The sequence below is a fragment of the Ursus americanus genome, chromosome X (genome assembly GCF_024610735.1).
Source record: "Ursus americanus isolate L20-20 chromosome X, mUrsAme1.1.p, whole genome shotgun sequence".
Lineage (NCBI taxonomy): Eukaryota > Metazoa > Chordata > Mammalia > Carnivora > Ursidae > Ursus > Ursus americanus.
Window position 1 is genome coordinate 37,565,069 of NC_142164.1, and position 13,619 is coordinate 37,578,687.

The following is a 13,619-nucleotide window of genomic DNA, read 5'->3' on the forward strand; positions in this document are numbered from 1 at the left end:
GCCTCCAACCACGCCTAGTGTCACCTGGGATGCTTATTAAAAAAATCCAATTTCTCAGACCCACTCAGACCCTAATCACAGTATCTGGAGGTTGTAGCTCCAGGCACCCATATTTTAACAAGCACCCCAGATGATCTGGATGCATACTAAAGCTTAAGAACGATTCTAGTCTGTACTTTGAAGGGGTGACACACACACGTGTAATTCTATGGGAAGATGGAAAACAGCAAGGGAAATAAAATGTCCACTACTAGCAGGAAGAGGAAGCTAGTCCTCCATTATGCATCAGGGAACTTGTAAGAATATTGGTGCTTTACTTCTCGTGATATATTCTAGGCAGCTTGTCGTGGCTCATTTACAATTATGGTCTGTCCCTTTTGCAGTCCAGAGACAGTTCGCCGGAACCTTACTTTCAACAGCAATTTCTTGAATCTCTTGGGAACGGTCTTTGTAGCATTGGCTCCTAAGCTACGATCATGGCTAGTAAGATGTCACAATAATGCAGGGATTTCTCCTTATCAGTTGCGGGCTCTTTGGCCACGACACCACGGTGGAAAGGAAAGGCATCAGGTGAACGCGCCCCACCCCCCGCCCCGCATCCTTGTGATATTTCACAAACGGGAGGCGGCGGGGGTCTTAACGCAGTGAGAGGTGAGGTAAGAGGAACGGAGGCAGTAGCTCGGGCTTGGAGGAGCAGGATGCCTTTAATCAAGGAATAGGATCTCCGTCTGAAGCAAGAGCAGAAGTCCAAAGATGAGTATCTCTAAAGGGCAGCTGGAAGATGACCCGAGGGGAACTTTCCTCCCGGGGCTGAGTCCTAAGGAAGCGAGCACAGGTGCGGGCGTGGGCGCGCTCCAAACCTCGCTGAAATCAGATACGCGCTAGGCCCTTCCGAAAACACACTCGATAAGGTGGCCGGCGGGCCCGCCCGCCCAGCGGCTCGGAAGCCTGAGCGAGAGGCTGCGGCGGCGAGCCAGCGAGGAGCCGTTAGTCGCCTCAGCTCGCCCGCAGCGCCCCTCCCTCGCCTCGGGAAGCCGGCTGGGCCCCGCCTCCGCGGCTGACGTCCGGGGCGAACGGAGGCGGGGGCGTGGGTGGGCCGAGACGTCGGCCGCCCGCGATTCGGCCGGCTCAGCCACACCACCGCGCGCCCCCGCTCCGCCCGCCCCTCCGGGCGCGTCTTTTCCGGGCTCGCGCCGCGCCGCGCCTCGTCCCGCCTCCGCCGGCCGTCCGGGTGCGCGCGCGCCGCTGCGGCTTTTTCTCCGGCCTCCGCGGCGAGCCCCTCCTCGACCCAGCGCTAGCGGGCACGCGGCTCTTCCGCGGGCTCCCCGAGTGCCAGGCGCCGGCCGGCTGCGAAGACAGCGTGGGCCGCGTCTCCGGTGAGTAGCCCCAGCTGCTGACCCCCGTCGGCGTCGGCGCCCGAGCTCCGGCGGCCCCGCGGTCCCACACCTGAGCCCCGCGGAGGTGGAGGGGGCGTCCCGGTTCCCGGAACGGGCTCGCCTTCTTCTGGAGCCCGGCCGAGCTACCCGCCCACCTGCCCCCGCCCCCTCCCCCACCCCCCGCTGTCCCCTCGGGGTCGGGAAGGTTCCTGGGGTCTCTGCATCTTCTCCGCTGAAGTCAGGGGTCCTCGGGAGCCCGGCCTGCCTCTCTTCTGCTGCCCACTGCCCCCCACCCCTCGAGGGCCAGAAGCATCCTCCCGACCGGGCTCTTGTGCTTTGCCGTTACCCTTTCCGAAGGAGCGCCTCAAGTGCTTGCCAGACCTCCAAACGACCTTTAGGGTGACCCTAGACCTCAACACCATCTTGTCTCCTCCGGGTCGGTCTGGCTCCGAGGGCTAGGGGATCTCTCTGGCCCAGGCAGCAACCGCCCTTTGGATTTGAGGGATGCCCTGCCTTCCGATATGCTTTTAGCTTCCGTATCTTCAGGTATGTTAGAAGACGACTGAATTCTAGCAGAAGCATGCTCCTCTTTTTTCCTGTTCTTTCTCTCTACATCCTTGTCCTCATGAATGCTGTATATTTAGCGTTAGCTTTATTCACTTCCTCTTCCTCTCAGTTGAATAAACTACAGAAAGAATTGCGGCCGATGTCTATAGCACATAGAAAAATCGAGGAGAATATGATTCATTGCCTAACCCCCATCAAGGGGTTACATATTTTAAATAGGACGTCATTTCTCCTCTGCACTCCAGCATCTCCTCCTTCAAAGGCATTTTTCCACCCTCTTGAAATGAATTTTGCTCTAGTGTCTCACCTTCAAAATAATCAGTCATTGCTCCAAGAAACGACGGGGAGATGCAGAATAAGGGCAAAATGGCATTTGAAAAATGAATCCCTTTGAAAGAGTAGACCGTCGGCTTTATTGATTAATGGCTAAATCGACGCCTCAGTTCATGTGCAAAAATGAGGATGTTGGACTAGGGCACAAATGAGGTTCCGCTAGTGTTTTGGTTCTAGGACTTCTAAATTCATGCTTAGTTCCATATTGCTGCATAATGGAGATTTAACCTAATTAAAGCCCCATTTCCTGTAGTTGTCACTTCAGTTTTTCTTGGATTTTGCCTCTAATAGTTGTCACTGTTCTTGATACATAAGGCTGTGTGCAAGTGGCGATTCAATTACAGTACCATCAAGGACCCTATCAGTCAAGCTTTTTATGGCATAAGGCCTCTTCCTTGAATTGTAAAGTAGCTCTCTTTTTCAATTGGAGCCTCTGCGGTGTAAGACATATAAGACTCCTGTTAGAATGAACACCCCGGCCACCATTTAGGTGGAGGATGAAACAGTAGACCATTAGTATACTTGCGCCATAGGATGAAGTACCGTTTTGTTCTGATACGGGAAGTAATTTGACACTTCAAAAAATCCATGGGAAGGTGTAATGCAACAATTAAAAGCTTCCCCCCTGAAAACCCTATTAAAAAAATAAGTGATTCGGATGAACATTTTTGTTTGTGTTTCGGGTAGGGGTGGGATGGGTGGAGGAGAAAGGAGAGTCTTGCCCAATTCAGTAAGAGGAGAAATGAACTGGGGCTCTGGGGAGGCTCTGGATCCAGCTCTGGCTAACTCTATAACCCTGAACAAGTCACTTAGCCTCTCTTAATTTTTGCATCTGTAAAAGCACTGTGATGATTGGCAGAGTGAGCCATAAGCCCCCTAATTTGAATTCTTTGTTCTTCTACTGAAAAAAAAAATATGTATATATAAAATGAGTCTGTATATGTGATTATATGACGTAAGTTGCAATAACGCTGTGCCGTAAGTTCTTAGTTCTACCAGTTGTCTAGAATGTTTTTCTCAAAGATCTGCATATCCTTGTTCCAGTGTATGTGTGCATAATTCTTCATTCATCCTTATGAAATGAGTGGAGACCATATGTGGAAGTCTATGAATTGGGAAGCATTTTACCAAAGTCAGGTATTGTTAACTTCTGCTTGCAAGTGAAATGTGTGCATACCACACTTTTTAAAAAACATTCATGGCTTTTAGAAGTTTGAAAGTGAATGTGTACATGCTGCCTACTGCCTTGTAGCTGTAATTGACCAAGAACTTTAAAGAATATGCTGGCATCTCATTCATTCATTTATCACTCATGGAACTTATCTCGTTCCTTCAGCTGTCACTTATTTTGTGCCAGGCCGCCAGGATATGATGGTTAAGAAAACCATCTTTACGACTTTATAGTCTGGGATGGTTATGGGAGGGTGGTGAAGAGATAGATGTATATACAGTTTATTTTTATTAACAGCAACAACAGCATTCAAATCAGGGACATAAACACACTCCTGGGGACCTCAAAGCTCCATAGGGGAGGAGGAGATGATTGTGTTACTTGTAGCCTGTAGCTTCTCTTCCTGGCATTCCTTTTCTCCCCCTTCCCTGACTTTCAGTTCCTGAGACCGTAGCAAAAATAAAAGCTTTATTTTTCCACTCCTGTCACTGGCTGGAGTTCTATACTCTTTTTCATTCTTTGCCTTTTAACTGTTCTTTTTTGAGGTAGCTGTAAGATTCTCAGACAGTTCTAAGAAACAATACCCTTTATCTAATTGTCCCCAGTGGTAATATCTGCATAGCTGTAGTATAATAGCACAGGAAAGAAATTGAAATAGATACAATTCATCCACCTGATTCAGAGATCGCCAGTTATCCATGGACTCATTTGTGTGTGTGTATTTAGTTCTGTGCAGTGTTATCACATGGGTGAATGCACGTAACCACCTCCAGGGTGCAGATACAGTTGCATCACCACGAGGATCCCTGGTGCTGCCCTTTTATAGCCACAGCTATCTCCCTCCCTTGCTGATCCCCGGCAGCCACTAATCTGTTTTCCATGCCTATAATTTCATCATTTCAAGAATGCTGTATAAATGTGATCATGCAGTATGTAACTTTTTGAGATGGGCTTTTTCCCCCCCTCCACTCAGGGTAATTCCCTGGAGATTGTTGTTGGGAGTCTATCTCGTATCCCATTAGTTCCTTTTCATTGCTGAGTCGTATTTCGTGGTGTGGACTTGCCCCTTTGCCGTGTCATATTCCATGGTGTGGATGTGCCCCAGTTTGTGTCACCATTCACCGATTGAAGGACATCTGGTTGTTTCCTGGTTTTTGTTCTGAACCAATTATAAATAAAGCTCCCACGAATGATCGTGTACTGGTTTTGGTGTGAACACAAATTTTCATTTCTCTGGGATAGAGGCCCAAGAGCGCAGGTGCTGGTGGTAAGGTAGTCGCATGTTTCATTTTAAAACCAACTGCCAGACTGTTTTCCAGAGTGGCTGTACCATTTTCCACTCCCACCGGCGGTGTAGGAAGGCTCTTCATCCTTGCCAGCATTTGCTGTTCTTACTGTTTTCTGTTTTAGCCATTCTGATTGGTGTCTAGCGATATCTTGTCACAGTTTTAATTTGTATTTCCTCAGTGGCTAATGATGTTGAACGTCTTTTCATGTGCTGATTTGCCATCTCTGTATCCTCTTCTGTGAAATGTATGTTCATGTATTTTGTACATTTTCTAGATAGATTTTTTTCCCTTTCTTTCTTTTCTTTTCTTTTTTTACTGTCGAGTTCTGAGAGTTCCTTATATATTCTAAATACTATTCCTTTGTTGGGTACATGGCTTGGTTTGCAAATATATTCTCCCAGTCTGTAGCTTGTCTTTTCATCCTCTTCACAGGGAGTTTCAAAGAACAAAAGTCTTTAGTTTCGATGAGGTCCAGTTTATCAGTTTTTCCTTTTAGGGAGGGTGCCTTTGGTGTCAAGGGGTCTTATGTGCCTTTGTTATTTCATTGTATTCCTTGCTGTTCTGTATGATATTCAATATTTCTGTAAGCAGTGGAACATTTTTTCATTTCAGCAATCCTGGAGCTCAAATGTGTTCTGTGAAAAGTGGCCTTTGAGGGCTTAGAGTGTGAATACACACTCCCCCATGCTCTGCTGTATTAAAATGGCTGCCATCTTTTGCGCCTTGAAAATATAATTTCTGCCTTACCAGGCTGTGAAGTGTTAAAATTAATATTTTTAAAATTAAGTAGATACGATGTGCCAAGGAGATTTTTGGTTTCACTTTCTAAATTAAAACTCTTTTGGCAAAACTGTATAGTTTTTTTTTTTAAGTCAAGGTTTCTGGTAAGTGATCCAAAGAACAAATTTGTATTCTCATTTAAAGTTTACTTCTGTGTTTCGAGTAGTGAGATCATGAATCTTGACTGTGTATTTAGTCTGCTTTTTATACTCAGCGTTGATTACCAGAATGATGGATAAAAGACTGTTGAATTTTTACATCTAGACTGTATATTTTCCTTTTAGAGTAGTTACTTAGTGTTCATTTTCATTTTCTTTAAAAATAAGCATTAGCTGTAAGATGATTTACAATTTTATATTTGGAACAATGGATGTGCTCCTTTTATGAGAAGAACTTACAGGAAAATGTTAGTGATTAATTTTGAGAGTATTTACTTCTGTAAGATGGTACTGAAATTACTTGTCCTTTCAGTGTCACCATATTTGCTCAAAGAAGTGTACAGCTAGGGTAGTGGATTGCTGTTTGATGAAGATCAATCATTGGTGTAAGGCAAGGGCTGGCAAAATACTGCTGGGGTCCAAATCCTGCCCACCACCTGTTTTTGTAAATAAACTTCTGTTGGAACACAACCACATCCATTCATTTATAGATTGTCTGGCTGCATTCAAAATACAGTTTCGGAGTCAAAACAGAGAATGTATGGCCCCAAAAGCCTATTTACTCTCTGGTCTTTTACAGGCAACGCTTACCCAAAGGTAAAGCAACCTTATAAATTATCGGGTCCTGTGTTATAAAGGAAATTTAACAAAATGAAATGCTTGTCATGTGCATATTTTTTTATGATTGTTTACCTTAATTGATGTTTTCAATGAACTAATCAATTATTCCAATAACATTAGATAGAAAGGCTTCTATATACTCTGGTTTCTCTTCAGATTGCATTAATCTTTCACCTTTTACTAAAAAAGTCTTCTACATAATATCCATGATATATAAACAGCTTCTACGAATCAATAAGAAAATGTCACACATTAGAGAAAGCAGCAGAGAATTATGAACTGGCATTTCCCAGAAAAAGAAATAAAAATGATGAATAAGAAAAAAGATGCTCAAGTTCCTTTTAGTTATTGGGGAAATGAATGAAAACCATTTTTTACAAATACATTGGCAAAACTAAATATAATATCCACTTTTAGCAAAAAAATGGGTGCTATCATACACTGTCACTGAGAGTGCAGATTGCGTAGCTTCTTGCTAAAAAATTCCGACATCCTCTCATTTTAAAATGTACGTATGTTTTGCCCCAGCAATAGTGTTAGGAAACTAGGGAAATATCTGTACAATGTGTATGAAGATGCATATAAGATTTCACTGCAGTGAAACTGGTCATAACAGTGAAACCTTTAGAGCAACCTGAATGTCCATCAGTAGTGGAATGATTTAAATAATTACATGCTGTTCTATGGAATACCATAGGGCTATTAAAGGAAAGAAACCCTAAGATAGACCTATATAAACTGACATAGGAGTTCCAAAGTACCCTGTTAAAGGAGGGAGGAGACAGAGGGAGTCAGCCCTGTCCACATACCATGATTCCACTTACCTACAAACAACAGCAGACCCTTAGTGTGTGTGTGGATAATACAGAAAGGTCTGACTGATACATACCGTGAGTAGTTATCTCTGGGGGAAAAGGAGTGTTGTTAAAGGCAGGCAGTATAGTGGATACTTTAATTTCTTATCCTGTACAATTGTATGGTGAGTTTCTAAATTTGTGATTGCTGTTTTGACAGTGATTATACAGATGAGTGGTCTGACATATTTACACCCTAGAGGTTACTTAGACTCCGATCCCGGTGTTGTGCGTTATACAATGACACCATGCTAGAAATGCAGTGCCTTGTGTTTAGTGAACACTCGGGACTTTTTTTGGTAATTTCTCCCTTTATTAAGTACTATTTCTATCTTTTAGATTTTCTACACTAAAAGTATAAGTACAAAGAAGTATAAAGGCAGTGTAATTCCATACCCAGAGAGATCTGTTGCCAAGTTTTGGGTATATATGTCTGTGCACACATATGCATGTGTGCAAACATGTATCTTTCTAAAAAATGGGTTCCTACTGTATATACTGATTTGTAACTCACTTCCTTCAACTTGGCATTATACTGTGAGCATTTTTCAGGATTGGTAACTGTGAATAAGTGAAAAGGACCTCTTGGTGGGAAAGGAAAAACACTGCCATGTAAATACAGTGCTCTAGTTAAAATAACTGGTTTCTAGGGCAAACTATAATCTTACCAAAAAAAAAAAAAAGATCATGGTTACCAAAAGTAAATAACCAAGAATATAAAAATTCTCAATGTTGAACCAGTTCGGTTCTGTTTTGAATTTAACTATGAGCGTGTTCTTTAAATTGTAGTTACTAGAAATGAGGTATGAGTGCAATATATCAAAATGTCATTAGCAATCTGTTTCGGGTTTTCTTTTTTTTAGAGGGGGAAAGAGGGGTGAGGGACAGAGGGAAAGGGGGGGAGAGAGAGACTCTTAAGCAGGATCTGCGCCCAGCATGGAGCCCATCTCCCAACCCTGAGTTCATGGGGCTCCATCTCCCAACCCTGAGATCATGACCCGAGCTGAAATCGAGAGTCGAGTGCTTAACCAACGGGGGCCACCCAGGTGCCCCAAGGAGTTTGATTTTAATAGGGACTTTAAAACTGAACAGTTACTTTGATTCAGAGAAAAACCAACTGTTCTAATTTTTGATAAAAGTGTGGGCATAATTGTATTCTTTTACAAGTTATAAAAGTGAAGAAAATCTAGGTTATCTGTAGCAACATGAATCTTTGTCTATGGTATCTCCGTCTGTAGTATATAAAACAATATTAGAACTGTGTTGGAGGATCAAGTTTGATTTGGGCAAGTAGGTATGCGTTCTGCTCTCTCATGTCATCTAGAAGCATTTTTTAAAAAGGTTTATTCAGGTAGTCTCTACACCCAGTGTGGGGCAGAGTCACATGCTCTTCTGATGGAACCAGCCATGAGCCTGTCTAAAAGCATTTATTAAGCACATCCACTAAAGTTTGATTATAGCCTCTTCCAGGTTTATGCTGTGAACTTAGAGATGAAAATTTTACCTTACTTTATATTACACTGAATACTTTTTGATACTTTAACCATTTTTGATGAATTCAATAGAGTACCAAACAAAGAGTGTACCTTGCAGACGGTGGTGTGAATGTGAAGACCCATGGTAGCTGCTCGTGTTTTTGCTCTGGCAGTTTTAACGGCGTCCCTGTTCTCCATAGCTGTGCATCTTGGTTTTTCTGGGAACTGATTTTGCAATACGAGGATTTTTCTCTCATGGGTGCTGTCAAGGGAGCAGGTGTTACGGAGGAGTCAGGATAGAGGTTCTGTATTTCCCACTTGATGAGTGAGAGGGGCATGTGAGATTTGACTGTTAAGGGACGTGTTGAAAACAGTACTGGTAGATTCTAGTGGTTGGGAAGTGAATGCAGCGGAAGGCATGGTAAAATACCTGGTTTCTCTTTAGGTATTCTGTGTATTGCCTTGAATATGTGGTTAAAGGTTTTTAATACGATAAAAAAGCAGTGATAGGGTTTCAAAGGACCACTCCCCTGGCGGTACCTGAGTGAGGGGGCATCAAAGACAATCTGGAGAAATGAGCAGAGCTGCTGCCATTGAGATGGGGATCATTCACTATGCTCAGAATATGTTCGTCGCTTCTGCTTCTCAGATGAACTGAAAGCTCAACATTTCCCTCAGACAGGAAACAGGAACTTGGTGAATGAGTTTAAAATTCAGTTGTGGCTTTGAAAACCGAAGAGAAGACAGAACTAGCACTGATATCTCGTGGGGTGAATCCAAATAAAAGATGCTATGTTCCACATGACCACTGAAGATCTGGAGAAGTTGAAAAATCCTAACTTGACCAAGGGGTCGAACTAGACAGAACTAGCTATAAACAATTGTCAGATGAATGTGTTTTAGGCGAATAGAGCAGAGAAGAGAAAAGCAGGCCAGGGAAAATGGCATTCTTCTACCTGGAACCATAGAAACCTTCAGGATTTGGTCAATTGCAAGGTTGGTCTAGGATGGTTTAAAGTCTTTGGTAAAATATTTGGGATTCCCTCCGTGCCCTGGCAGTTCCTTAAGGAGCAGGTTAGAATTTCTGTGAAGTAAGTAGTTTCCATAGCCAGGAAACTAGAAAAGGCGCAGGGTTCAGGCTCATTTTTGGTGAATTATAGCAACCCACAGATGGGAAGCTGTGTGGTGTTTATTTCCCCAAATAGAAAGAAATGTAAGCATTAGCATATTCATTCAAATACAGTGACATTACACATTTTTAAGCAAAATGATCGAACTCATAAGGATGCTGTACAACTCAAATTTTCCCCCAGAAATTTTTGGATTCCTAGATTTTGTTCTTAGTGTCAAGTATAAAGGCCAGGATTTTTATATGGAAGCAGATTTTTAATTTAGATACATATTTACATTAATTTTAATATTCGCTTGACCACCAAGAGATTGTGGAGTATTAAAATGGTTGTAGGGTTGTAGCTTTCCTTAGGAACTGGCCCCCAAAGAATTTATTCTTTACAGGTGGTATCCCTTAAAGTAGTTTTAGAAGAGACAGCTGCAAAATGGAAACCTTCATGAACCCCCTGCCGCCTTTTTATTCCTGTTCTGAATTGGAGTCCCCCCACCTCACTTTCACAGCATTTCTTTGGGGACTATGTGGGTAGAAGTGAATGAGGGATGATTCTTGACCCCAGGCATACAAAATATTCAGTGGATTTAAAACGACACTTGCACCAGCCCTGCCAGCCGTCTTGAATCCTAGCTTGGCAGGGTCCCCCGGGAGCTGCCGTAAGCATAGGTGTTGTACAAGGCGGCACCCTGGCCCTTGGGAGGAAGACGTGTCAGACGTGTCAGTGCCCAGATGGCTCCCCAATCCCTGTCTCATCTCCGTGGTAGCCTGCATCTACGTCCTTGTTCTTTGCTTACATGAAATGCTTGTGTGGCGTGGTTGGCCTGCGGTTGCAGTGATAAACGTTTGGTGAAACCGAAGAGCTGTCCCTAACACAACTTTCAGACAGCTGATCTTGTTCTCAAAAAACCCCTAGCCCTAAAGATGGCAGGTTTTGTTTTTTATTTTAAACCTCATAGGGAGAAAGGGCTTGCGTACCATCTTGTTTCTGGTTGTCCTCAACTGAGGAAGACGGACCACCTCCCTGCCCACCTTTGATTGAAGGGATGTGTTGCTTTAAGGCACAGCGGGCAGGAAAGAGGAAGTGGGTGCTATTCTAGGGCATTACCAAAGGAGTAGGAGGTGGCAGTGTGAATATATGATCTGTACCTGGAGTGTATCTTAAGGTTTGAAAACCAGGAATCTCAACTCCAGTTTGTGCTATAAAGACATATTTAAAAAACCAGTTGTAGCCTATGGGGTTCCTTAAGCTAAGAGTATATATATTGAGAAGCCCTGCCATGTTTAATTTGATGATACTGGTCTCCAGTGGAAATCTGCAAAACCGAGTCAAAACTGGTGGGATTATTGCTATATAACACATGCTACTTTAATGACTTTAATGAGATCCAAGCAGCTCATTTTTATTGAATAGGTAATCAAAGATCTATCCTTTATTTTGTTATTTTTATTTTTCTATCAAAGTGTAGTTGGCACACAATATTCTATTAGTTTCAGGTGTACCACATAGTGATTCGGCATTTGGATACATGGCAAGATGATCACCACAATGTCTAGTTACCATCTGTCACCATATGCAGGCAATTCTTTCTGAAGCAGCTAATTTGGGTTGAAAGAACTGTTTTTCAACCTAGAGTTGAGTCCTCTAATTTTGCACCCTTCCTAACTAATGTAACACTATGGTAACTTTCTTTGCCCGTACTCCTCTAGATGTTACAACATTTTGTCATGAGATCATGAGAAAAAGTTTCTTTTACATTGGGTAGAGTGACTCAGAATTTGTTTAGGATGCAAAATCACTTCTTAGATTTGGTGCCTCTGCTGCTGACCTCTACCTTCCGTGTGAAAGAAAATCAGTGATGGTTCAAAGTGGCATAGTTATTTGGGTTGCATAAAATTGTTCTGTGGGATGATTTTCTAAACTTTGGAAATTTGTGTTGAGTTTGGTACTTGGCCAGGTCTGGGGCCATGTCCTGCTATTGCTAGAGCTTTAAAAAAATTTTTTTTCTCTTGCTTTTCCCGGCACTGCCCCATTGCCGCTGAAAGATCAGGATGTTGCCTGGGCTTGGCACCAGGTGCTGAACCTCAGGGCCTTCCTCTTCTACTCACTGGAACAGCAGCCCTGGAAACCCTAAGATGGAGCTGTTGGAACTGTTTTGATAATACCTTTTCTTATTCTTTAAAAATATGGCCAGTAAGCCACTGTCACATAATCATCAGACCTGAAGATGTATAGTAACAGAGAACTTTGGCTTTCAGACCTTCCTCTGGGTTGACCTTGGTTTTGCTTTTGAGGAAGAGTAAGCAGCCGATTGGCCCATATTCCCATAAAAGCAAAGAACCTTCTTACCTTTTACTGCTATTCACATTGGTTGCAGATGCTTCAAGGAGGGTTGAGTTGTAACCTAGTTTAAAGATGATATATTTTAGACTAAATGTTCACAGGAATAATTGCAAAGGGGTGTCTTCTAGGCAAATTACATTGGAGAAGCAGCAGAAGTTCAGTGCTTCAGGGATACACGGGCGAGATCTGCTAGTAGGAAATAGCAACGCTGTTGACATTGTAGCAGGTTTCTTGGCTGACCTTTGTATCGTACATACTCCCCCTCCCTTAAACAGCAGTGTTTTACAGAGGTGGGAAAGACTCCTGCTCTGCTTGGGAGTTTCTAGTGCCCTGGTGCTTCTCTCTAAATCTGTTTTTGAAATTCTTTTTGTGGGTCTCATCCTGTGCAAAATTGTCTTATATTGAGGCATTTAAAATACTTAAGTAACAAAACCTCCAGTGATAAAACCTGTGTTGGATATGTTCCACAGTGGAGCTAGCCTATTCCAAATTTTATGCTTGCCAGAGTAGTGGTGTAACCCGATGGCAGTACTTTTTGTAATGGCTGGCTAGTGGTCTGCAGGTGGAATTGATGCGACATTTTGGTTCTGGGTTTGTGTTTTCCAGCTCTGCATCTTTCTCTCCTTTATTGTTTTTCAGAAACTCACTTTCATTCTTTGGCTTTGCAAACGTTTCCTTGCCCCAATATTTGAAGGAAGTTTTTAAAAAGTACATTTTAGGCAAGCCAGCTAAGACCAAAGCAGTAACAGGTATGACTGGATAATCCCAGAGGGTAGCTATTATTATTAACTTTTTAAAAAGTATATACTCGTCTGGTTGGGCTGTTATAGGGTCGAGGGTTGCCTCATGGGTGACTCTCCATTCCTATTCTACTTATATGTCTACTCTCTGTGTTAGTCCACTTACAGTATTATCTATTGAACAGTAAGCTCCACGACAACAGGGCATAGTGTGTGCTCACTGAATATTTTTTGAACAGACTCACGTCCATGCACCTGTAACGGCCCAGGATTTGGGAAACTGGGTTTTAAAAAATATTACAAAGGAAATGGGTCATTACTGGCTGTACTTATTTTTAACTCCTTTCCTCAAATAGAAATGTTCGTATGGTGGTGAGTCTTCAGTAATGATGATTATAAAACCAAAGGAAAGAGAGACTTAACCATTTGTTTCCTACTTCAGTGAGACTGTGCCCAATAGCGTGACATCACTTTCATATTTAGGAGAGGCCATATTGTATGACAGTCTTTACACCTTTCTGTTGTCATGCTAGAGGGCATAAGGAACTTCCTGTCAAAGAGTTTTATTTCGGTGTATTCTCATTTATATGTAGAGATCTTTTAACCAAATGGGTTCCTTCTTCTAGATTTTTCAAATGTGATCTTAATAGATGGCTTATTTTGAAAAATAAATGCTTCATTTTGGAATAATTTTTAATTTACAGCAAATTTGTAAACGTAGCTCAGAGGTCCTGCACATCTTTACCCAGCTCCCCCTTAATGTTAGCATTTTATATAACATTAGCATA

General features: G+C 42.7%; 1 protein-coding gene across 4 annotated transcripts in view; it reads left to right on the forward strand.

Annotated features, from left to right (window-relative positions):
• The first annotated feature begins 1,171 nt into the window (after positions 1-1,171).
• ACSL4 (acyl-CoA synthetase long chain family member 4) overlaps positions 1,172-13,619 on the forward strand; it is a 74,932-nt gene continuing 62,484 nt past the window's right edge. For 3 of the 4 annotated variants that reach the window (XM_045788942.2, XM_045788940.2, XM_045788941.2), the window contains exon 1: positions 1,175-1,376. The gene's annotated coding sequence lies outside the window, so the exon portion shown is untranslated. Of the gene's footprint in view, positions 1,377-13,619 lie in introns of all 4 variants that reach the window. The other variant, XM_045788939.2, reaches the window with a different exon arrangement.